General features: G+C 42.4%; 1 protein-coding gene and 1 long non-coding RNA gene across 2 annotated transcripts in view; one reads left to right on the top strand and one right to left on the bottom strand.

The window, feature by feature from the left end:
- Positions 1 to 10916: 10916 nt before the first annotated feature.
- LOC112392485 (uncharacterized) lies at positions 10917 to 14097 on the bottom strand. Its single transcript, XR_003001699.1, has 3 exons — positions 14010 to 14097; positions 13081 to 13176; positions 10917 to 11035 (listed from the first exon to the last, which is right to left on the bottom strand). It is a non-coding gene; the product is annotated as an uncharacterized LOC112392485 (long non-coding RNA).
- AK3 (adenylate kinase 3) overlaps positions 13691 to 26687 on the top strand; it is a 45782-nt gene continuing 32785 nt past the window's right edge. Inside the window, exon 1 of the mRNA XM_024734207.1 lies at positions 13691 to 13804. The gene's annotated coding sequence lies outside the window, so the exon portion shown is untranslated. The remainder of the gene's footprint in view (positions 13805 to 26687) is intronic.

The following is a 26687-nucleotide window of genomic DNA, read 5'->3' as shown; positions in this document are numbered from 1 at the left end:
GCTGGTCACTCCCATCATTGGAGTCAGAGGCTTGGAGTCAGTGAGAGACTGATGCAAGTTCCAGCTCATCCTGCTGACTTTGGGCTCTATCACGAGGCGCAAAGACGACAGCTTCATACAGACTGTGAAACCAGCCCTCACAATAGCATAAGGTCAGATCCCTACAATAAACCTCTAGTGAGTGGTTCTGCTTTTTTTTTTTTTTTTTTTGCGGTACATGGGCCTCTCACTGTTGTAGGCTCTCCCGTTGTGGAGGACAGAGTCCGGACACGCAGGCTCAGCAGCCATGGCTCACAGGCCCAGCCGCTCCGCGGCATGTGGGATCTTCCCGGATCGGGGAATGAACCCATGTCCCCTGCATCGGCAGGCGGACTCTCAACCACTGCGCCACCAGGGAAGCCCGGTTCTGCTTTTCTGTTTGAACCCTGACTAGTGCACAAGCCATTACTGAAAGCCTACTGAAATTAAGGCTCTATGCTAAAGTATTTACACACATGATCTCATTTGGTCCTCACGCCAACTACTTCAAAAGTTGGGTTGTATGTACATAGGGGTTTATAATACAGTTCTCTCTACTTTTGTTTATTTTCAAAATCGTCCATTACAATTTTTTAAATCTGCTCATAGATTTTTCTTTCACACTAAATGATAAATTACATATACCTTGCTTTGTAATCACTTCCACAAATACTTCCACTTTAATAATGATAAAAGTGTGCTTGGCTCAGTAGTGGATTTGGGGGCCAGAGTAGAAACAGATTCTTCCCAGTCCATAGAGAAAGTTACTCAACATCACACTTCTGCCCACTCTGCTATCTCATCATCTCCTTTATTCAAATCATAATGGTTCAATGGGCTTTCTCTCACCTCAGCCTGGAACTAATGCTTACACCACTCCAATTTTAGGATGAATGTTTGTGTCCTGTGCTCCTCCTTTGGGCTCCCACAATAACTATTCACAAGTACATTTCTGCATATATATCGTCCTTTTTTAAATTATTTATTTATTTATTTATTTTTGGCTGCATTGGGTCTTTGTTGCTGCACATGGACTTTCTCTAGTTGCGGCGAGCCGGGGCTACTCTGTTGCATTGTGCAGGCTTCTCATTGTGCTGGCTTCTCTTGTTGCAGAGCACGGGCTCGATGCACAGGCTTCAGTAGTTGTGGCACGCGGGCTTCAATAGCTGTGGTTTGCGGGCTCTAGAGCGCAGGCTCAGTAGTTGTGGCGCACGGGCTTAGCTGCTCCGCGGCATGTGGGATCTTCCCAGACCAGGGCTCGAACCCGTGTCACCTGCATTGGCAGGCAGATTCTTAACCACTGTGCCACCAGGGAAGCCCCCATATATATCCCCTTATAACCTCTTGAAACCTGTTTATGTGGCAGCCTACCTAACAATACTTTGTGATCCAGTGAGTGTGAGGACTGTGTCCTATCACTTAAAGCAGAAATCGTCTTATCATTGTATGCCCAGTGCTTAGCACCTAGTAGGCGTTTAATAAGTGTGACTATAATTAATTCTAGTTTAATAAGTGTGACAATAATTAATTAAAACACACATGGCTAGCCTAAATCAATAAACTCAAACTGTCTAAAACAATGGTTCTCAAACTTTATCATGCATCAAAACTGCCTGGAGGGCTTGTTAAAACACATATTGCTAGGCCTCATCCCCAGAGTTTCTTCAGTACATCTGGGGTAGGGCCTGAGATTTTACATTTCTAACAACTTCCCAGGTGATGTTGATGCTTCTGGCCTAAGGATCACACTTTGAGAAGATTAAAAAAAAAGTGGGGGGTGGAATTCCCTGGTGGTCCAGTGGTTAGGACTCCACGCTTACACTGCAGGGGGTACAGGTTCGATTCCCTGGTTGGGAACTAAGATCCCACAAGCCATGCAGCACGGCCAAAAAAAACAAAAAAAAAAAACACACATATGCTTACATACACAGAATAGGAGTCCCAGAAGGAGAGGAGAGAGAGACAGGGACAGAAAGAATATGTGGGCAAAACTTCCGAAGTTTGATGAAATGCATAAATATACACATCCAAATACTTAAAGTCACTACTTTAGAAGTTGAAGTTTTATTAGAAGTGGAGCCTCCAGACGAGAACCCAGTCCTGGCTGACACCTTGATGAGAACTTTGTGAGGCTGTGAAGCACAGAACCCAACTAAATCATGCCTGAACTCCTGACCCACAGGAACTGTGAGATAATTAGTATGCATTCAAGCCACTGAGTTTGTGGTAATTTGTTACACAGCTATGTAAAATTACTACACTGGGGCTTCCCGGGTGGTGCAGTGGTTGAGACTCTGCCTGCTAATGCAGGGGACACGGGTTCGAGCCCTGGTCTGGGAAGATCCCACATGCCGTGGAGCAACTAGGCCCGTGAGCCACAACTACTGAGCCTGTGCATCTGGAGCCTGTGCTCCGCAACAAGAGAGGCCGTGATAGTGAGAGGCCCCTGCACCGCGATGAAGAGTGGCCCCCGCTTGCCACAACTAGAGAAAGCCCTCACACAGAAATGAAGACCCAACACAGCAAAAATAAATTAATTAATAAACTCCTACCCCCAACATCTTAAATAAATAAATAAATAAAAGGTGAGCAGGTGGACCTAGAGACCCCCAGGCCCCTGTTCATCTCCAGAGTCCTACGACTTTAAAAATAAATAAATAAATTACTACCCTGGTTTTCAAACCCAGGTCTGTCTGGCTTCCAAAGTCTGTGCTCTCTCTCCTACACCTGATTAAACGTCTTGTGAAAGGTGTTAACCGAGGAGTTGATGGAGGTGATAGACTTTCCAAGTTTCAAGAAACACAAGTCATATGGTCCAGCCTCTCTATGACAAACAGATGCCCCTCTCCCAAGGGAACATCAAAGAACAGTGGTCCCAAACCTTTTCAGCACCAGGGACTGGTTTTGTGGAAGACAATTTTTCCACGGACCGGGCGTGGGGGGTGGTTTTGGAATGATTCAAGTGCATTACATTTACTGTGCACTTTATTTCTATTATTATTACATTGTAATATGTAATGAAATAATTATACAACTCACCATAATGCAGAATCAGTGGGAGCCCTGAGCTTGTTTTCACTTGCCACTTACTGATAGTGTTTTGATATGAGTCTGCAAGCAACTGATTTATTATACTCTCTGTGCAGTCAAACCTCTCTGCTAATGATAATCTATATTTGCAGCCGCTCTCCAGCCCTAGCATCACAGCCTCAGCTCCACCTCAGGTCATCAGGCATTTGATTCTCATAAGGACCACGCAACCTAGATCCCTCGCATGCGCAGTGCACAGTAGGGTTCGCGCTCCTATGAGAATCTAATGTGGCCGCTGATCTGACAGGAGGCGGAGCTCAGGTGATAATACGAGCGATGGGGAGTGGCTGTAAATACAGGTGAAGCTGCGCTCGCTCACCCGCCGCTCACCTCCTGCTGTGCGGCCCGGGGTTCCTAACAGGCCACGGACCAGACCAGTCCGTGGCCCAGGGGTTGGGGACCCCGGTCTAAGAAGGTTGGGACATTGAACTATAAGACAACACCCTGAGTCCCATTTATATTTAGATGATGACTAGGGACAACCATAACTAACACTTTTAAAGATGCTTATAATTCTCAGAGACACCCTAATTGTGATATTTAACCTCTGTTTTTCTATAATTGTTAACAGTAAAAACACTGATAAAAGCTGAAAAAGTTTCTGTGCTTGTTTCAGAGCCTTTGGGAGAGGAGCAGGATGGGGGACCTCAGTCTTGTTTCACGATCATAAACTCTCTTCATTGACTGTGAGAGTGAAAGAGAAGTGGATGATCGGCAGGTGATAAACTATCAGAGCAGAATTTTTAAGGCACCAGCTGCCAATCCTTTTTTTGTGTGTTTTTGTTTTCTGGCCACATCACGTGGCATGTGGGATCTTAGTTCCCCAACTAGGGATCAAACCCGTGCCCCCTGCAGCGGAAGCACGGAGTCTTAACCACTGGGCTGCCAGAGTAGTCCCACAAGTTGCCAATCTTGAAGCCATCATATCATAATTATTAAATATTAGGATTTATAACTATGAAACTTCAAATGTTAATTGATGCCTAATACACAAATGTGGCATTGTTACATAAATGACACATTCCTGATTTTCTAGGACTGTCTCAAGGTCCTATATTTTATTCACTATCTCCATCAAATCACACTCATCACTCAACAAATCACACGTTCCAATATTTGATTCAGAACCATCTATATAACAACTCTTTCACTGTCTTAAAAATGCTTAACGGGCTTCCCTGGTGGTGCAGTGGTTGAGAGTCTGCCTGCCGATGCAGGGGACACGGGTTCGTGCCCTGGTCCGGGAAGATCCCACATGCCGCGGAGTGGCTAGGCCCGTGGGCCATGGCCGCTGAGCCTGCGCGTCCAGAGCCTGTGCTTGGCAACAGGAGAGGCCACAACAGTGAGAGGCCTGCGTACCCAAAAAAAAAAAAAAAAAATGCTTAACCATAAAAAGGAGTGTATTGATTCATTAAAAGTTAAAGGGTATCCAAATGTCCATTAACTGATGAATGAATAAACAAAATAGAGTATATCCATGGTGGAATATTATTCAGCCATAAAAAGGAATGAAGCACTAATACATGCTACATCATGGATGAACCTTGAAAACATTATGCCAAGTGAAAGAAGCTATACACATACACACATACACACACACACATTTTGTATAATTCCATTTAAATTAAGTGTCCAAAACAGGCAAATCTATAGAGGCAGAAAGTACATTAGATGGAGACAAACATGGTCATTAGAAAATCCAGGCTCATCTTCTACCAGTTTGGCAAACCCACCATGAATAAGCCACCTCTTTCCCAGCAGCATCAGCAAATGTGGAGTAGAGCATTCACTGGCCCTGCTTGGATCACATACTCATTTCTGAACTGACCACGGTTGTCTGGAGGAGTATGGTGCTCTGATTGGCCAAATCTGAGTCACATTCTCATCTCCTTTGTACAAAAAGTAGTATCAGTGCCTCTCAAACTACAAGAATGGAGCAAGAGAGAGGAGTGGTTCCCCTAAGGAAAATTAAAGTTCTGTTATCACAAGAGGTAACAGATGACAGATAGGCAAAAACAATACATGACAACTTCACCAAACCCACGCAAAGCCCAAGAGTCTCATTACCTAGAATCTCTTCATGACTTTGTGGAGTTAAAACTTCACAATATGTGGATATTTTCCCAACTCAATTCAATTCCATAAAAATTTATCTAACACCTACTAGAGTGCCAGTGTTGGCCATGCCAAGAAATGTACAAGGATACAGGATAAAGGTCTAAGAATGTAGAGATGAGAAAGACTCACACCCTGTTTCCAGGATGTTTCACAGCCTAATCTAGTGATTCTTGACTTTATTGTACAAAAAATTCACCTGGGGCTCTTATTAAAAATGCATACTCCTGGGCCACAATCTAAGATTTTCTGATTTCTTAGGTGTGGGATTGGCTCTAGAAATACGTCTTTAAAAATTCCCAGGTGCTCATGCTGCACGGGGTCCAGGAACTACTCTTTGAGATTCTCTGATATGATGGAGAAGAAACACATGCAAAAAGGAAAATACAAGGCATCTGAGAGTAGCTGTACGACCAATATGAATGTCTGGGAGGTACAGAGGAAGTAGTGCCCTTGTTTAGCTTATATCACACATTTTGCACAAGACAGGGTTTTCAATAAAGGAAACTATAGGATTATATCCAGCCTACTGTGAACGTTTCTGATAATGACGAGCCTGGGGATATCTGAGAGATGAGAAGCTAAGAGCTGGCTTCATTCATTACTTGTAACAATCCTGTATATTTGCTCTCCTTTAATTCCACTGAGCATTTTTAGTGATATTGCAAATGAATTTACCCTTCAGAATTTATCCTACCCTTCAGTACTTTCTTAACTGAAAATCTTCATCCTTATATGTTCCTTTCAAATTGTTTCAACGTATAATTTTCACCTTTAAAAATAATTTACTATTATCTACTACTAGGGCTCCATTTAGATTGACTCTTCTGATCATAAGTAAGAAGGCACCTTAACCTCATGAGTAAAAGGTAGGTACCGTCCTTCAATATACTGAAAACCAACTCCGTAGTCTTTTTTATATTAGGAGAGTTTCTGAGACTATAGTTTTATCGCTTTAGGATGTTACAGACCTGTAAAATTAAAAGGAAAAAGGAGACCAATTGTGGTGGTTTAAAAATGTCCACAAATTCTCTGATACTCCCTTCAATAGGTAGATCCTAATTAACCTTCCTTTTAGTGTGGTTGGACTCAGTGACTCACTGACTCACTTCTAATGAGTAAAATATGGTAGAAGTGACAGTTTGACTTCTAAGACTAGGTCATAAAAGGCACTGCAGCCTTCTGCCTGTTCTCTCTCTTGGATTTCCCACTGTGAGTGAAGCTAGTTGCCATGCCATTAGGCCACTCCAGCAACCCTGTAGACAGACCATGTAACAAGGAACTGAGGCCTCCAGTCAACAACCATGTGAGTGAACCATCCTGAAAGAGGAACATCCAGGCTCAGTAAACCCTTCAGATGACTGCAGCCCCAGCCAATATCTTGACTACTGCCTTGTGACAGATACTGACCCAGAATCACCCAGCTACACGGCTCTCAGATTCCTAACACTCAGAAACCATATGAGATAATAAAGTTTGAACCTGCAACGTTTTGGAATAATTTGTTATGCAGTAATAGATAGCTAATACACTGACAGAAAAAGATGCCACCCTTTTATTTTAAAGTAAAGGACATTAAAAAAAAACTACCATCTGTTATAACCATCATTTTATAAAATACATGATTAAAATCTTTTAACGTTTTAATGTGCACAATTTTAACATGCCAGAGAAAGAACCCTCATGTACTTATCTACCTAATTCAACAATTATTAATTCACAACCAATCTTATTTCATCTAGACCCACATCTATCCATCCATATCCACCTTAAATTATTTCAAAGGAAATTCCAGACAACATAACGTTTCATCTGTAAATATTTCTAAAAGACCCATATCTCTGAAAGATAAACACCCCCTTTTAAACATAACCAGAGCTTCCCTGGTGGCACAGTGGTTAAGAATCTGCCTGCCTAAGCAGGGTACATGGGTTCGAGCCCTGGTCCGGGAAGATCTCACATGCCATGGAGCAACTAAGCCCGTGTGCCACAACTACTGAACCTGTGCTCTAGAGCCCATGAACCACAACTACGGAAGCCCGCGTGCCTAGAGCCCGTGCTCCACAACAACAGAAGCCATTGCAATGAGAAGCCCACACATTGCAAGGAAGAGCAGCCCCCGTTCGCCACAACTAGAGAAAGCCTGCACACAGCAACAAAGACCCAACTCAGGCAAAAATAAAATAAATAAATAAATCTATTTTTAAAAACCATAAACAAATACCTTTACAACACCTAAAAGGATAATTTCTTAATATTGTCAAATATCCAGTCACTATTCAAAGGTTTTAAAATTTGTTTAGTTTGTTTGAATCAGGATCAATTGCTTGATTTGTTTCATAGGTCTCTTTTAATTTAATGGCTCCTCATTTCTCTCTCTCTCTCCCCCCTCTTCCTTGCAATTTCTTTGCTGAAGGAACTACTTTGATTGTCTTTTATGTAGAGTTTCCCACAACCTGGATTTTGTCGATTGCAGCCCTAAGATGTCAGTTGACATGTTCCTCTGTTCACAGTATATATAATTGTATATAAATTGATTTTTTGATCTCAAGTGGGTTTCCTCAGGCTCAGTTTTCTCACTATTGACATTTTGGACCAAATATTTCTTCATTGTGGGTAGCTGTCTTATGTGGTGTAGAATGTTTAGCAGCAATCTTGGCCTCTAACCACTGGACACCAATAGCACTCTCTCTCCCAATTGTGACAACCAAAAACAATCTCCAGATGTTGTTAAATATCTCCTAGGAGTAACTGATATTGGACGACTCAGAAGATTCAGGTTCAAATTTGGAGGGGGCTACGGAACAGGAGGCATACTTTACAGGTAGGATGTGCACTTCTGTCATAAGGCATGTAACGTCTAGATGTCTCTTCTTTTTACCTGTTGGCAGCCACTGATGAGCACTGCCTACTTCTATTAATTCATTAGAGGTTGCAAAATAGTAACATTCAAATTCAATTATTTATTTTTCATTTATTATCTCAAATATTTCCATAAAGAGAAACTTACTCTCAACCACTATTCGGTTACCTGAGGTGCAGTTCATAGAGGAAAGGTAAGATGTGTGTTTGTTCCTTTTCATTTATCTACCAATTTTCAAAATAATGAGCTCTTCAAAGGAGTCCACTGGGGATTTGGGGGTGTGTGAGCCTTTATGAGCTCATTAAGTTAAACATATTTGATGTGTTTCAATCCATTGCAGTTAATATTCTTAATAATGTTCAAATTATCCCCTCTCTCCAAGATGTGACTCTTGAACTTGGTTGCTGAGGATTTTTGCATTATTCAAGTGTATCCTGATAACTTCCTTGCTTTCTTGGATGAGATGATGTTCCAGCCTCAACTTGTATATTTTCTGTCTCTAATCTGGAATCAACCATTTCCCCAAGAAACTCTGACTTCTTTTAGTGGGAATCAGAGGCCATAATCTGGGCACTCTTTGTTACTTTGTCCTTGTTTCTAGGCTTTTTCAGTAGGCAAAGCAGAGAAACACCTTTTCTTTTTTAAGATAAAATATACTGTGAATTCATAGTGGCACTTCCCATTCAAATTCAGGATTCAAGGTATTTAAGTTAACTTCATTGTTCTTACATTTGTATCTCTTTGCTCCCATTGCAATAAAAACTTGGTTCCCAAGGACCCCAACATAATTACTCATTTGCTTTATCCCACAAAACACAAAACTAGTCTCAGAACAATACTAACACCAACAATACAGTTACAGAAAAGAGTTTACAATATTTTTTTGTCCCCAGAGTATACTCCAGGAGGGATGTATAGTGAATTTACTGTGTTTTAAAAGTCTTAAATAGTTCTGCTCTGTGTAGTTGTGCCATCTACTCAATATAGACTTAGGCTTATTTGTTTCATTTTGCTTCCAACTTTTAGGGATTAAGAAAATTTTTTTAACTTTGTTTCACAATTATATAAAATTTACAAAACATTGTATATATAGAAAAATGTAGTTACTACCTCCATCCTTTCTATCCTGTCCCTTCCCTCCCCCCTATAAAAGACTGATTTTTAAAAACTTTTTAGTTAATCCTTATTTTGTAAAATATAATTTTATTCCCTCTCCCTTCAGCTTTCTTAGATAAGCAGTACCGTATCACACGGAATTTTCTTCATGTTGGTTTTCAACTGACAAATACATGTTAGAAATCACTCCACAGCAATACATAGAGTTATTTCTCATTTCTCTTTACAACTTCCTTTGTGTGGATGGGCCATTTTATTAAACAATCCACAACAGTTTCCAGGGTTTTGTTATTGCAACACTGCAGCAATTAATAGCTCATTTGCACTGTTCCTCAATGTCATTATTTCCAGACCATTCTCTTTCCCAGTCCCTCACCTCTGGACCATTCTTCAGTCTAATAATCAGGAGGACTGTGAATTTGATATGCACTAGTCTCTACTCACTTCCCCTGCCCGCTCCTCCCCACTGCCACGTTCCCAAGCTGGTAGCTGCAGGATTGGAAGCCCTTCCATAGTAAAACCCATAAAAGACACTTTTGCTGTGACAATCCTCTAAGAGATCAAAACCATACAGAGTAGAAGAGCTAGTAGTTAGGTCTGGGACTAGAATAATAAAAAAAGGACAAATCCCTGAATTTTGCCTTCAGGGAGAAGTACTGGAACAATGGGCTTATTGCATAATTCCAGCCCACTGATTTTGGGGACCAAAGCTGTCTAAAACCAGAAAAGGGGAACCAGCTGTAGGGAATTGCAAGAAACATCAACATGTGTGTACTTCTTGGAGGGAGAGCTCCAGTGAGTTCTGGGTACATTTAGTAACTTCTGTATTTACGTATGTTTGGTGTGTAAAGGCAAGTGCTCACCCCAAAGATATTCATTCAGAAGTAGATATAGTGAGTCTTTATTTTTTAGTTAAAAAAAGTTTCCTACTTTTTTCCTGATTTATAAAATACTATACATTATCAAAAAAACTGGAAAACATGAAAAAATATACATAAGTAGAGATTAAATCATATGTGACAGGTACTCATACAATAAAATCTTTCCACATTCAAGAGACAACAGCATACCTATTAATGGTCATGTTTTATGTAACAAAATTATGGCACAAAATTATTTGTGTCCTTAAACACAGGATTCATAATTTTCAAGTTTTAACTCTCTCCTTTCTGCTAGAATTAAATAATTTATTGTAATTCCTTAATTAATAAACCCGATGACTACTTCATGGCTGACTAAACTGTCAAAGAAGTTTCCCAGTTTGGCTGTTTTCAATGGCCCATAAGAAATACTTATAGTCATTTCAAACTCAACATATCTAAAAACTGAACTCTTCCAGTCAAATCTGAGGTTTTTTTCCAGTCATGGAAAAAAATTCTTTTTTATTCCTTTTTTTTTTTTTTTAGTTTATTTATTTATTTATTTTTGGCTCCGTTGGGTCTTTGTTGCTGCACGCGGGCTTTCTCTAGTTGCGGGGAGCAGGGGCTACTCTTCGTTGCCGTGCGTGGGCTTCTCATTGTGATAGCTTCTCTTGTTACGGAGCATGGGCTCTAGGTGCACAGGCTTCAGTAGTTGTGGCACGTGGGCTCAGTAGTTGTGGCTCGCAGGCTCTAGAGTGCAGCCTCAGTAGTTGTGGTGCACGGGCTTAGTTGTTCCTCAGCGTGTGGGATCTTCCCAGATCAGAGCTTGAACCCCTGTCCCCTGCATTGGCAGGCGGATTCTTAACCACTGTGCCACCAGGGAAGTTCCATCCTTTTTCTTTTTAAGAGATGAAGTAATGTTATTTTTCTGGTTCACCAGACTTACAGCATCAATGCCTCTGTCTTTTCTTCCCTACATATTCACAAAGATAGAAATTCTCCCTTTATCTCATCACAAGAAGAAAAAGATTTCCTTTATTCTTTTCTTCTTTTTTAAATTGTATCTTTATTAGAAGATGGGTGTTAGCCAAACGTATTTTAGTTATAATTTCACAACATATGTAAATAAAACTATCATGCTGTACGCCTTAAACTTGTACAGTGATGTGTGTCAATTATTTCTCAATAAAACTGGGGGAAAAAAAGAACTCTCCTTTAAATTATTTAGAATTCTGTCTTGACACCACACTAGGCCTCATCAACGGGAAACATGTTAGTAAGAGGATTCAAGTTAATGTCCATCCAGCTGCCTCCATTATTCCCCCAACACGTCCTTATGTTTCATCGGTCCTTTTTCTGAACTGTGTGATAGCTCCTCGTTGTTTATTGACTAAAATCTAAACTATTTGACCTAATGTCATTCATTTTAAAACTATTCACTCTGTGCCAGGCATTGTGCTAGGCAGAAAGGATACAAGGATGCATCTAACAGACAAGGTTCCCTGCCCCCTGGTGCTGCATCTAGTGGGGGAGACAGACAATAAACTGCATGACAAGATAAGCATGCAACTTGTGACAGATGCTCTGAAGGAAATGACCAGGGTGCCCAAGAATCACAGAGAGGGTCTACTGATTGGGGGCAGGGGGTTGCTGAAAGAGGAAGTGGGGAGACCAACAAAGAGGCTCCTCCCATGGTCTGGGCAGCAGATGACAATGGTTTGGATTATTGTGGTGGCAGTGGAGAGAGAGGGAAGTGGTCATAGTAGAGATTAAGAGGTAGAAATGATAGGACTTGCTAACAGATTTGATATGAAAGGGAAGGTCTGAATCAAAGATCATGTCTAGCTCTCTGGTTTAAACAATTTGGCAGATGGTGGTACCAGTTCTGAGATGAGGAATATGAAAGAAGAGTGGATTTGGGGATTAAAATAAGGAGTTCCATGTTGCAGCTACTCAACCATCTAAGAAGATAGAGGAACCAGCCCTAGGATCACAATAGTAACAGCCACCGGGCAACAGGCTCCTGTGACCCCATCCCTTAAACCCAGCTCTCCCAGACAGAACCCAATCCTCTGGGCAGCCAGTGGCTGATCCTTATCCCAGCTGGGGACCCAGCCCAGGGCAGCTTTGACAGATGGTGAGTTTCTCTTCTACAGCCTCCAGGGCAGGAAGAATCTGGTCAAAGTTCTTCCTCTGCAGCACCTGCTCCTAACCCTCCCCTGGCTTAAGGGAAGGTGATTTCTCCAAAGGCTCCCACATCCAGCAGGGCCACCCTCTCTAGACTGCTGTGCAATAGCAGGGGAGCTCCTCCCTCCCAACCTTACAAGGGCAGGATCCCTTCCAGGAGGAAGCATTGCTCTCCACAATTCCCTGTTGATCAGGAGGAAGGTTATCTTCCTCTCTCTGATCTGGAGGATGTGCTCTCCCTGCTATGAGCAGAGAGAGCCAACGTCAGCCCCTCACTGGTCCACGGCCGTCCTGAGGCTGAGTCCTGGCATCGCTGGCCAGTGTGGATAGGGCCTCTGGCTGGCTGGCCTCCTGCTCTCCTCCAGACAGCCCTCCCTGGACAACATGAGCCAGATCTGCCTCCCTTGATGCATCACGTGTTGTGTTGTGCGGCCCCTGGAACCTGCCCCCAGCTGCTTACTCTCAACTCAGCCACCAGGGCAAGGCCCTGGACTTCCTGGAGAGAAAGATTACTGGTAGTGCTGCTGCGTTTACCACTCAGGCTGCCCAGAATCTGTAAAACATGTTCCCTGACACCCAGGGCTCACTCTGGCCAGAGACCATCGGTGCTGGCCACAGCTGGGGCAGACATGGCTCTCCTGCTTCCAGGGGACAGCTCCCTTGGGCCCAGACATGACCTTCCTCCCGGTTTGGGGGAGGGGACACTGGACAAAGACAAGAACATCTGCCACCTGACACTCTCCTTCTTGGTGGTCTCCAACCTCCCGGCCACTGGCCCCATCCAAAGGTGGCTGTGGGCCTACCCCTCATCATGAGGACAACCAAACGCACCTGGGGGATCTGGGCGGATGCTCCCGCCTTCGGCTGTGACCAGAAGCCGGCCAGGAAGTCCCAACTTGCTTAGCTCCCCACCTAATGAGTTTTGAACTTGACAGTTCAAGGAGTAAAAAGAAAGAGAAAGGGAAACTGTATCTTCTCTCATTCCTTTTAAGCACTTCCATCTAGTTTATGCTGGGTCACTCAGAACTTGAAAGTTCTTCCCACCGTGTCGAAATTACTGTGATGCCTTTAAACTGTGCCTTCCAAATAGGACTGAGACTGCGCTGAGGGCAGGGGTTTTGCTTCTCCGTCTTTGCGTCTATCATTGTGTCTACTGCTCCCTACCCCCCACCCCCGCTTTGCAGAGCGCTAGGAAGCCCCTTCCCAGCCATCCTCCCTGCGGAGGGCCTCGGGCAGAAGCCCCTACCCCGCCCCCCTCCCTGCCGAGGGCTTCCGGTGGAAAGCTCCGTGCTGGGAGGAAAACAGCTCAGCCTCTAGCTCTGGCCCTGCCTGATAGTCTTCCCAGGGCCCCACACCAGCCCTATCACTTCTGTGCACGTGGATGCCCCTGGGGGTCGAGAGGGGAGGCTGGAAAGGGGAGCAAGAGTGGGCTATGGGGCCCCTGGCTTCTAGACTGTGAGGCTCACTTCCAACACCTCGGGAGAATCAAGTATTCAGCCCAGGAGGAAGACTCAGGCTTTCAGACGTTGCATTGCAAGGGAAACGACTTTAAAAGGTTAGTCACATAGGCATTTGACAGTCTGTAAAGGAAACGTGGATGACTAACAGAATTACAGGATGGCTCCACCCTCTTACTGAAATGGCTTATTCTTTTGAATGCTTTGGGTAATTTCACAACACTTAGCGCTCGCTGGGAGCAGCTTTCCATCAGGAGGATGGAATAGGGGTAATTAGAATATCCTTCCCTTCTCTTTCATTACCTGCTCAGCTTTCTGTGACCAGCCTCTTTCCACTTGTTTTTCTTGTCTAAGTCTTCATGCCTTCAGAAAGCAATTTATTCAGGCAGGTGGGACAATGGTAGACAAACTGGGTAGGAAAAAATAAATTACTCAGCAGTCTAGTCTTGAATTCCTGTAAAACAAAATTTCCCATCTTCCTCCTCCCCGCCCCCCGGCGTAAAAGCATATATGTCGTCACAGCGCCATCTGCTGGTATCTGGAATCGCAGTAGCAGAATATTCGCTTTTTATTTGTGTTGCCTTGACCAGTGCTGCCCATTTCACTCATTGATTCGCAACACATGCATTGTGTGCCTACTTTGTGCCAGGCACTATGATAGATGCTAGAAGTACAAGAAAGCATGGCCGCTGTTTTGTCTAGTGTCAGGATCCTGGCACAAGTCAGAATCTTCTCAGGAAATTTCTAAATGCAGACTCCTGGGCTCTACCCAGTGAAGATTTTGAGTTGGTGGGACCAAGATAGGTCCCAGGAACCTGAATTTTCAACAAACTTCCCAGGTGATTCTGAAGCAGGGGGTCCACGAATTATATTCTGAGAGAAACTAATGATGGAGAAGCAGACAGTGGAATCTAATATTGAAATGTAGCCTGGTAAATGCCACATACTATGGCAGGGTCTACTGGAGGCACAGAGAAAAGATGTCTAATCAGCATAGGGATGAGATTGGAGAAGCCTTCCCAAAAGGTAAGACTCTAGATACATAGGAGTTGATGAGGTGGAGAAGGGGAGCAGAGGATCCAGGCAGAAGGTGCAGCATATGCAAAGGCAAAAGGTCATGAAACTTCATGGGACTGCAGGTAGTGTGGGAAGCTGGTTTGAAGTGTGGCAGAGTGTCAGAAAATGAAAGGCCTGGAATACTAGGCTAACTTTATCCTAAAAGCTCCAGGGAATATAGAAACTTTTTTTTTTTTCGGTACATGGGCCTCTCACTGTCATGGCTTCTCCCGTTGCGGAGCACAGGCTCCGGACACGCAGGCTCAGCGGCCGTGGCTCACGGGCCCAGCCACTCCAAGGCATGTTGGACCTTCCCGGACCGGGGCACGAACCCATGTCGCCTGCATCGGCAGGCAGACTCTCAACCACTGCGCCACCAGGGAAGCCCTACAGAAACTTTTGAAGCAGGAGAATGACCTAGCCAGATCTGCATTTTGCAAAAATCCCTCTGGCAGCAAACTCAGGGTGCAGGACTAAAAGCAGGGCATCCCTTGGGAAAGAAGTGGCAGGACTGTGAGTGGAAGCAATGGCAGAGGAGGAAGAGGAGGGAGCAGATCGGGAGGAGTTAAGAAGGTACAGACAGTAGAACCTAATGGCTGACACACGGGGCAGGCAGCAGGTGAGATGGGTCCAAGGATGACACTAAGGGTTCTGGTCTGGGTGACCAGATGTCATTTCCCAAGACAAGACACACAAAAGGAGGGACAGGGTTGGGGAGGGGCAGGGAAGAGTAGGAGAGACACAAAAGGGAGAGAGGAAATGGACAGTGTCCCTTTCTAATATAATTGTCACTGCCCTCCTCCGCCGTTTACTGTGTGATCTTAATTCTTCCTTAATCCCACTATGCCTTGGTTGTTTCATCTGTCAAATACAGATCGTATTAGTATCTACCTCATAGGGTTGTTGTGAGGATTAAATGAGTTAATACATGCAAGGTACTTAACAAAAGTGCCCAACACTTAATAAGACTCAGTAGATGTTAGCTATCGTTTTATTACTTTTTATATATTATTCATAATAATGTTTATTGCCAGATTACTAATTGTGGTAACATTGGGTCATTGCTCCCAATGCTTCATTCCCTCCATGTTTTAGGATTTTACATCCACGTCCTTTGCTAAAGGACTTTGCACTAGGCTAGAGTACATCCCCCTGTTTGGCATCCATGACTTGCTCTGGCCAGTGCAGTATTAGTGACACTGTGACACAAGCAGAGGCTTTAAAGGTGCTTGTGAGGTTTGGCTTGCTCTTTTGTGCTTATGTCATTCACCAACCATGACCTTGTTAGCCACTGGGGGCTCAACCCAGAGGGGGCCAAGCCAACCTGTAGACTTGTGAGCAAGAAAACAAATGTTTCTGGTTGTGTGTCACTAAGATATGAGTGTTGTTGTTACAGAGCATTATGGTAACAATTGTGAACTAATACACTGATGTGGGAAAACATTCTCTGGCCAAACTTTTACACCGTTTCAGAGACTTTTGTGTCTCTACACTAGGTTCCTCGCAAGCAGAGGCTGCCTAGGCATCCTAGATCTCTGACAATATACCAGGCCTTTTCAGCCTTTGTCAAGAGTAATCATTTTAGAGGCTTCCCAAGTGGTAGCCACTGAGGGGTTACTTTGGGTGTTTTCATGTCCACAGAAGAGAGGCACTGAGCCGGAAAATTGGCAGGTGCCCAACCCACTTCTGCTTATACCCTTCCTTCCCCTTGACCAAGCTCAACTCATGGCCCTGACCACAGAATAACCCAACAAAGCTAAATTTAACTGTATGTTTGAAACCTAGGGGTGAGCTCAACTTGACCTCCAACTCTCCTAAGAGCAGCACTATTCCCAAAGCCATTCTCTGCATAGGTTGGCTACTAGAGTGGGTCTTCTTTCCCTTCGTCAGGAGCTCTTGTATTTGACAACCCATTTGCCCACATGCCATGCAGCAACTAAGCCTGTGCGCCACAACTACTGAGCCTGCGCTCTAGAGCCTGTGAGCCACAATTACTGGGCCCACGTGCCACAACTACTGAAGCCTGTGTGCCTAGAGCCTGTGCTCCACAACAAGAGAAGCCACCACAATGAGAAGCCCGCACACCACAACGAAGAGTAGCCCCTGCTCACCACGACTATAGAAAGCCCGCACAGATCAACGAAGACCCGACACAGCCAAAAATAAAAAAATAAATGAAATAAATTAATTTAAAAAAAAAGAATAAAAAAAATAAAACTCCATTTCTCAGCTGTATTTGACAATCCTCCTTTACTCTAGACAGCAGAGTGGGAAAGGCACTGGGTCAGGAGTTGAAAGACTAGCTCTGCCTGTCTGACATTGAATAGTCACTTAAAATGGCTGACTTTCAGTTTTCCATCTGTAAAATGGGGATAATAGAACCAGCCTCTAATTATCACCTAGTTATAAGGACCAAATGAGAAAGTGCTCACAAAACTGTAAAATGAAATATAAGTGATAAGTCCTATCACTAGGAACTTCAGTACTGGGGGGTTGGAGCAGGAGGAATAATTCAGGAATGGCGCCTCCTTCTGTGTGTCTCAGGAACTGCAACACATGACTGAGGGGCAGCCTTCATCCAGAGTGGGGATTTAGAGCCTCAGGCATTACAGGTTTCCCCTATCTCAGGTTCCCAGCATCAGATGCTTTACAACTTTCCTCCTGGTTTCTTTGTCACCACTCTCCCATCCCTCAATTTGGCTTAGTCTGGGCACAGGATCTTCAGAGCAGCTTAGAATTCTCCGCCACCATATCCAAACCCCAATCTCACTGTGCCCTGAGGCATCACAGTTCTGCTGCTTAGACTAACTTGAATAACTAACTTTTAAAAAGTTATTTTTTAATAAATCTGTTTTATAATAAATATATTTTAGGTGATAGTATCTTAATGTGCTATCTTAAAAGACGTTTGTTTTTAATAGCAATCTTTAAAACCTTGAGTCAAAAATGGGGGTGGTAGGGAATAAAGAGAAAGAGACTTACAATTTCAAATCACAAGCTTTGCCTAAAGAGATAATTTGGAGACAAAGCCTTTGTTTACATAATGATAAAACGTGCCCACATCACTAAGATCCTAAGTAAGAGCCCCACCACCACTCTGGGACAGGCGTGATCTCCATTTTACTGTTGAGAGTGAGGCGCAGAAAGGTCAAGTACTTGCCGAAGTTTACAGAGCTAATGAGTGACTGAGGCAGGACTAGGACCCAGCTCTTCTACTTTGCACTTCGTTCTTTGTCACTTCATTCTGTTGTAGAGAGTATTTGATGAGGCAGATATTGCAAATGTTCACTGAAGAGATAGTGATATTTAAAAGAATTGCCTGCAGATTTAAATTTTCCTTTGCTTTATTATTATTATTCTTTATTTTTTTCACAGTACTAATTACTATCCTCTTTCCCTTCCACATACGGGAAGGAAAACTTGAGTATAGAGGTTTTGCTGCGTTCACTGCTGCTACATTCCTAGAACATCAGTAAATGCTAATTGGATTAAAATGAATCTAATTCATGAATAATAAAAGTGTGATGTCATCAATTATACTTCAATAAAGTTTTAAAAAGCTGAAGAAAATCCACTTTTAAAAAAAAATAAATTTATTTATATTTATTTTTGGCTGTGTTGGGTCTTTGTTGCTGTGCGCAGGCTTTCTCTGTTTCTCTAGATGCAGCAAGTGGGGGCTACTCTTGGTTGCGGTGTGCAGGCTTCTCATTGCGGTGGCTTCTTTTGTTGCTGAGCATGGGCTCTACGCGCGCGGGCTTCAGTAGTTGTGGTTCACGGGCTCTAGCACAGGCTCAGTAGTTGGGGCTCACGGGCTTAGTTGCTTTATGGCATGTGGGACCTTCCTGGACCAGGGCTCGAACCCGTGTCCCCTGCATTGGCAGGAGGATTCTTAACCACTGTGCCACCAGGGAAGCCCTGTCTTTTTTTTTTTTTAAGGTGATATATTAGATGGGATTTGTTGGGGGTTTTTTTAAGGTGATTTTTTTGGGGGTAAAAATTATATATGCTCATTAAAATTTTTTTCAAATGAAACAGAAAAGTAAAAAAAATCAACATGTCACATCTGTTATGATGGCATACACACACAGAAAAGAGGCCATGTGACGATGCAGTGAGAAAGTGGCCATCTGCAGCCCAGGAAGAGAGCTCTCACCAGACACCAATCCTAATGACACCTAGATCTTGGAATTCCAGCCTTTAGAGCTATAAGAAAATAAATATTTAAGCCGCTCAGTCTATGGTATTTTGTTATGGCACCCCGGCAGATTAATGCTGGAAGTATGTTTACATTTCTCTTGAGTAACTGCCTGGGAGAGAGACTGCTTGGTTTTTTTGGTAGGTGTGCATTTAACTTTACAAGAAACTGCCAAACTTTTCCAGAGTGGTTGTACCATTTTGTATTCACATCAGCAATGTATGAGAGTTGTAGTTATCCCAGATCCTCTTCAATATTTGGTGTGACCTGGTTTTTAAAATTTTAGCTGTTCTGGTGGTATACACTGGTATCTCATTATGGTTTTATTTTACATTTTCCTGATGACCAGTGATATTAAGCATCTTTTCATATGCCTGTTTTTCAATCATATAGCTTCTTTGATGAAGTATTTGTTCAGATTTTTTGCCCATTTTGTTATCAGGTTGTGTGTTTTGTTATTATTGAGTTGTAAGAGGTCTTTACATATCTTTTATTAGATATATATTTTGCAAAGATTTTCTCCTAGTGTATGTTTTTCCTTTACATTCTTTAAACATTGTTTTTCAAAGAGCGTAAGTTTTTAATTTTGGTTAAACTCCAGTTTATAATGTTTTTCTTTTATGGTTCATTCTTTTTGTGTCCTATCTAAGAAATCTTTGCCTAAGCAAAAGTCACAAAGATTTTCTCTTAGGTTTCTTGTAGAAGTTTTATCATTTTAAACTTTTACATGGAGGTCTATGATCCATTCTGAGTTAATTATGGCATAAGGTGAGAATTGAGTTTATGTTTTTCCACGTGGATATCCTTTTATTCCAGCAACATTGTTAAAAAGACTATCTTTTTCTCCTTTGTCAAAAATGAATTGACCCTATGTATGAGTCTATTTCTGGACTCTATTCTGTTCCATTGATCCATATACCTATCTTTACATCAACAGCACACGGTCTTAAATACTGCAGCCTTATAGTAAGTCTTGAAATCACGTAAAGTTCTCCATTTCTGTTCTTTCTCAAAATTGTATTGGCTAATCTAGGTTCCTTTTATTTCTACAAATTTTAAAATCAGCCTGTTAATTTTTATTTAAAAAACAAACCTGCTGAGATTGTGATTGAGACTATGTTGTATCTATAGATGATTTGGAGAGAACTGAGATTGTAGCCAAAACAATCACTGTTGTGGCCTCTCCCGTTGCAGAGCACAGGCTCCAGATGCGCAGGCTCAGAGGCCATGGCTCACGGGCGCATCCGCTCGGTGGCATGTGGGATCTTCCCAGCCCGGGGCACGAACCTGTGTCCCCTGCATCGGCAGATGGACTCTCAACCACTGCGCTACCAGGGAAGCCCCAAACTGAGTGTTTTGATGCATATACATAGTATGTCTTTCCATTTATTTAGATCTTCTATAATTTTTCTCCGAAATGAGTTTTCAATATTCAGTTCTTGTATTCAATTTCTTAGATTTACCCCCAAACATTTTTTGATGTTATTACAAATGGCGTCTTAAAAACTTTTTATTTGCAATTGTCTGTTTCTAGTGTGTAGAGATACCAATGTTGCTTTGTATTTGACTTTGAATCCAGAACACATTAGTTCTAGTAGCTTTTTTGTAGATTCCTTATGACTTTTTATATACATGGTCATTTGTGAATAAGATAGTTTTGTTTCTTCTTTTTCAATCTTCCTTGCTTTACTGCACTGTCTAGGAGCTCCAGAACACTGTTAAAGAGACACGATGACAGCAGATATCTTGGTCTTGTTCCCCACATTTGGGAGAATACATTCACCATTAACTGTGATGTTAGCTTAGGTTTTTTATAAATGCCCTTTATCAGATTGAGATGGTTCCCATCTATTCCTAGCTTTATGAGGTTTTTTTTTTTTTTTTTTTGCGGTACGTGGGCCTATCACTGTTGTGGCCTCTCCCGCTGCGGAGCACAGGCTCCGGACGCGCAGGCTCAGCGGCCATGGCTCACGGGCCTAGCCGCTCCACGGCATGTGGGATCCTCCCGGACCGGGGCACAAACCCGTGTCTCCTGCATCGGCAGGCGGACTCCCAACCACTGCCCCACCAGGGAAGCCAGTTTTCTGAGTTTTTAATCATAAATGGGTGTTGAACTTTATAAAATGATTTTTGCCTCTATTGAGATAATCATATGGTTTTTCTTTTTAATTTGATAATATGGTGAATTATATTGATTTTTTAAATGGCTATTGAGATATATTTCACACATCATACAATTCACTCATTTAAAGTGTACACTTCAGTGGTTTTTAATATATTCACAAAGGTGTGCAACCATCACTACAGTCCATTTTAGAACATTTTCATACCTCAAAAAGAAACTCTGTACCTTTTAGTTATTACCACCCTATCTTCCTTGTTCCCCATATTCCCCAGCCCCAAACACTACTAATCTACTTTCTGTCTCTATAGATTTCCCTACTCTGGACTTACATATAAATGGAACTATATAATATATGGCTTCTTTCACTTAGCATAGTGTTTTCAAGATTCATCCATGTTATAGCATGTATCAGTACTTTATTCCTTTTTATGGCCAAATAAAAAGTTTCATTAAATGAATATATTACACTTCATTTATCCATTCATCCATCGATGAACATGTGAAATGTTTCCACCTTTTGGCTATTATGAACAATGCTGCTATGAACATTCATGTACAAGTTTTTGTGTGGTGGATATATGTTTTCCATTTTCTTGAGTGTATACCTAGGAGTGAAATTGGGTTATATGATAACTCTATGTTTAATTGTTTGAGAATTATCAGGCTGTTTTCCAAAGTGACTGAATCATTTTACATTTCCAACAGCAGTGCATGAAAACTCAGATTTCTCCATATTTTCACCCACACTTGTTGTTATCTGCCTTTTAAATGTTAACCTCCTCCTTTCTTTCCAATTTTTCTCTTTCCTTCTGTCCTTCCCTTGTTTCCCTACTTCATCTCTTCCCTTGGACAAATATGCACAATTTATAATATTATTGGGACTAAAGTATTTCCACCAAGAAACCCATTCCTTTGTGCTTTTAACACCTAAAAGCCTCTTCACTTAAAATCACCATTGACCTCTACACCCACATTTCTACTACATTTATCTTTGAATTTCTAATTCTAGTGGCCAAGCCTCCATCTGAATGTACTGCAGTTCATCAGTACTTCTAAGGACCTCAGAGTTTGAGAAGAACCTTAAAAGTTTCCTAGTCTAACTTATTTTGTTTAATGAAGAAAAGGGTGGAGGGAAGATTGAATGAAAAGAAGGTGGGAAAGAAGAGGAGGGAAGCAGAGCAAGGAGAAGAGAAGCAGCACCTAGCATATGCCTGGCATTTTACGTACACGATCCTATTTAAATTTCACAACGATCCCATGGGATTAATATCACCCTCCCCCTATTTCATAAATGAGGCAACTGAAGCTAAGAGAGGTTAATTATTTTGCTCAAGGTCCCTCAGCTTGTGAGAGTCAAATTTAGCTGTGTGCAACTCCAAATCCTGTGACCCAGAAAACTCTTGAATTTCAAGGAGGAGGACTACCCTCAGGGGCATATGATTACCCTATCCCTGGGTCCTGGGACAGAAATGCCCTGGATGGACCACAACTTCAGAACCGATGAGGCGTTATTAGGGGAATAACACAGTGTCTCCTCTCTGGAGGGAAGTCAGTGCTCTGATAGGAGTAGTTTTGTCCCAAAGGACAAGCAATGCCTCAGGCTAGGACAAAATGGTGAGGAAGTATGTTCTATGGCCAAGTTACAGTATTTGTCGCCTGGCAGGAACGACAAAGTGAGCTATGTGAGATGGTATGGAAAATTCCAAGATAAAACTTCAGAACATGCGTTACCCCAGTAGCAAAGGAAGCAACTCAGATTTCTGCAAGCTATTCAAAGAGCAGTAGCAATTATAAAAATAGACAGAACCGAGTCATTACACAGCCATGTTCATTTGTTTCATTTTGCCTTTAACTTTTACGGCTTGCTTTTGGAAACATTAAAAAAAATTAAGTCTTGCTACATACTTAACAAAGTCACTTGAATAAACCAAAGTACAATCAGAGAAGTCTGACCTCCATCTGCCCCATTCCTTCTGCCTCATTCCTTCCTTCCCCTAGAGGTAATCAGTTTTTGTTTGTTTAAATAAAACAAAAATTTTAATTTATTTTATTTAAAAATTTTTTTTCTATTTTTCTAAAACATAAAGATATATTCATATCTTCCTCCCCCCTCTGGTTAAGTGGTAGTATATAACCTTCAGCTTTGCCTCTTTGACGTTTTTTCACTGGCAATCATGCCATAGCACTCTACAGAGATATTTCTCATTTGCTTTTACAGCTGTGTAGTATTCCAATATGTGAGTGGATCCTCATTTATTTGACCATTCTGATGGACTCTGGGATTGTTTCCACTCTTTTGCTATTACAAATACTGTTCATTGCACAACCCTATGTATATATCTTTTTGTATTTTTGCTAGTGTATCTTTAGGTTAGGTTCTTAGAAATGGAATTTCTGGATTGACAAGTGCACGTATATGAAATTTTGCTAGATATTGCCAAATTTCTCTCTCCATGGATTGTACCATTTTTGTATTCCCACTAGCAAAATGTGAATGCCTGTTTCCTCACTACCTTGTCAACACATTACGTTGTCAAACTTAGATTTTTGCCAATCTAATAGTTGAGAAATAGTATCTCACTATAGTTTTAATTTGCATTTCCTTTGTCATAAGTATGATTTAACATCTTTTCATATGGTTCTTTCAAGGGCTGTTAAATAGAGCCCTTTATTTTCATTTCTTTGTGCCTCTTTTCTCTTCCCCTACTTTTGTCTAGATCTTCTCTTTCTTTTTTCTCTAATATCCTTGTTCTGGACAGTTTGAATTCTACTCCAAGAATTCCCTCTCAGAGAAAGCATTTTCTATATTTCACCTAACATTTTTTGAAATTACTAATTCAGTTGTTGAATAGCTATGGGATTCTTGGCAAAACTATCCTCTGATATTTTCATCTATGCATTGTAAATGAAAAATAATCTTTTCTTTTTTTTTACGCTTAGAAATAATTTCAGTCAGTTCTCAGTCCTATCAGCAGAATCTGACTCATTTAATCACTCCCTCCTTCTTGAAACACATTCCATCGACTTCCAAGATACTGCACTCACCTGTTTTCTTCCTAATTAACTTGCCTCTCCTCTCAGGCTCCTTCAGTGTTTCCTCCTCATCCCAAAATTTTGGCAAACCCCAGAACTCAGATTTCAGACCTCTTCTCCTCTCGTCTAAACTCACTCCCTAAGTGACTTTGTACTAGCTCATGAATTTAAATATATCAACAACTCCCAGATTTTACATCTCCAGCCTGGACCTCTACTATGTAGTCAAAATTTGTACATCTAACTGTTTCCTTATCAATTCCTGTGGATGTCCCAAAGGCATCTCCAACTTAACTTACCCCAAACAACACTGATATTCTCCCCAAACCTGTTTCTCCTACAGTTTTTCCAATCTCAGGTAATGACAGTTCTATTTTTCTAGTAGCTCAGGGAGAAATTCTTTCTCCACTCTCTAATCCACCTACCCCTGGTGGTGGATTAGAGAGTCCCGTGGCTACAACTGGCAGCTCAGCTGGAATGGCTGGACCAACTCAGATCGCTGGCCCTCTCTCCACATGGTCTTCTCTCAGACTTCTTTGGATCTGGCCTCTTCAGGAGTTCTAGAGGGCAAGCCCCAACATACAAGCATTTTTACGTCTCTTTTTGACTCACACTTTCTGTTGTATTAATGCATTATTTGAGCTCAGTGTCTTTACCACTGGGGCAAGTTCAAGGGTGAAGAACCAACCCATACAAATATGTGTGCATGGCCAAATGACTGTGCTAAGCCCAGCTGCCAGGAGATTTCTCAGTTTGGCAGTTACTTATTCATTCCTCATTCATAATCCACAAACTTTAGCAAAGCTGCAGTTAGTTGGCATTTTGTGGGGCCTGGTGATGTGACCACAACACTCAGCTTTTCCTCCCCAGTGATGGGATGATTCCTCCGCTATTTTGTTTGTTTTCTTTCTAAGCCAAATATCCCCAGGATTTTCTTTCAGGTTTCTTTTGCAGCTAAACCCTCAAATGTTCCCAGCTTTGGAGATTAGAAGGACTCTCTATGCACCTAGTTCTCTAGTGTTTCGTAACTTGTACTTGTCCAGACCTTTTCATTCTTTTGTTAGTTCTGTTTCTTAAGTTCTCTGATCCTTTCATTTATGTTCTTTTTCTTTACTTAATCCTTTCCTCTGCTTTCCATGGGTTATTTTGATGTCTTTTTTCTAACTATATGAGTTGAATGCTTAATTCATTTATTTTCTTTCTTTCTTTCTTAGTAACAGATACATACGAGCTACTAAATTTCTTTCCAAGTACAGCACTGTCTACCTATTAAATCCCCCCATCCACTCACCCAGCTCAGATTCACTGGGGAGCAAGATTTCCCTTACCACCTCACTCTGAAATAATTTCTATCTTTTAAATTGAAAGCAGTTTTGGGCCACTCATTCGGTAACTTCTGAGGAGGACGGAACTGTGTTTATTTTCACAAAGCCTTCTCGCTGCCTTAGCATAGTGACCTTCCACAAAGAAACGATAATTATAGTGGATGACTTTAATGTAATATTGAACACTTACCCTGTAGCTGGCATTACACACATTATTTTAACAACTCCATACTAATCTTCCATGCCCATTTTACAGAGGAAATAGGTAGGAAATTTTTGTCTTGTGTTTCTATTCCTGGAACATGACAAACATTCCACGTTAGGGCCTTTTCCCCTTGACTTTGTCCCTCTCCCTCCACCTTCCCATTCAGTGCTAAGAGCAAATGCCATTTCTTCAAAGCTTTACTGACCACCTAATCTAAGACAGCCTCCCTCTACACATTGTATTTTATTTTGTTCATAGTACTATCTCAAATTACCTTGCTCATTTATCTGTTTCCTTGTTATGACCTGCTTCCACCACTAGACTTTCAAATCCAAGGAGCAGGAATTTTACTGAATAAATATTTATGGCATCAATGCAAACAGTGGAGCCTGAGGAGGAGCCAGTACTTTTAGGCTCGTCTGCGTAAAAGCAACAGTTCCTTTTGAATCCGAAAGTGTGATCCTGGGAAGTAAGAGACACCCCTCAACAGACCTGTGACTTACAGCACCTCACTCATTTTCAACTGGGATTCCTCTTCTGTGAAATGAGGAGGAAGGCCCTTTTGGTTCATTGCCACCCACTGGGACTCTACCTAGACAAACGTACCTTAACGGCCTGCGTGAGAATGCAAGGGAGCAGGAAAAGTCGCTCAGCAGCAGAGGAGGAGAGGGGAAGGGAGGGGAGGGAACTGCGGGCTTGGGAGGAGGAGAGGGGGACCTCTGAAGACCCAGGGAGCCGAGGGGCACGGGTGGTGGCGAGGGGGCAGCAAGTGGGAGCCGCGCGGAGGACGGCGCTGGGGTTGGGAGAGGCCCCGGGCGGGCGCTGTCGATCCCCTGGGACTGGGCAGGACGGGGCGGGGCACTGACAGGTGCGAGGTGTGGATCTGAGGGAAGTAGAGGGCATTCAGGGGTCACGGAGGAGGGCCCCCAGAGGCAGAGGACAGCAAAGGGGATGCTGAGGGAGCTGGCGGGTGGGGAGGAGGCGCGGAGGGCCGCGGGCTGTGTGGGGCAGCCGAGTCGCTCGCAAGGGTCGCTGCTGAAGT

Source organism: Neophocaena asiaeorientalis, unplaced genomic scaffold, assembly GCF_003031525.2.
Source record: "Neophocaena asiaeorientalis asiaeorientalis breed wild unplaced genomic scaffold, Neophocaena_asiaeorientalis_V1.1 scaffold256, whole genome shotgun sequence".
Classification (NCBI taxonomy): Eukaryota; Metazoa; Chordata; class Mammalia; order Artiodactyla; family Phocoenidae; genus Neophocaena; species Neophocaena asiaeorientalis.
This window is presented reverse-complemented; position numbering and strand designations above follow the sequence as displayed.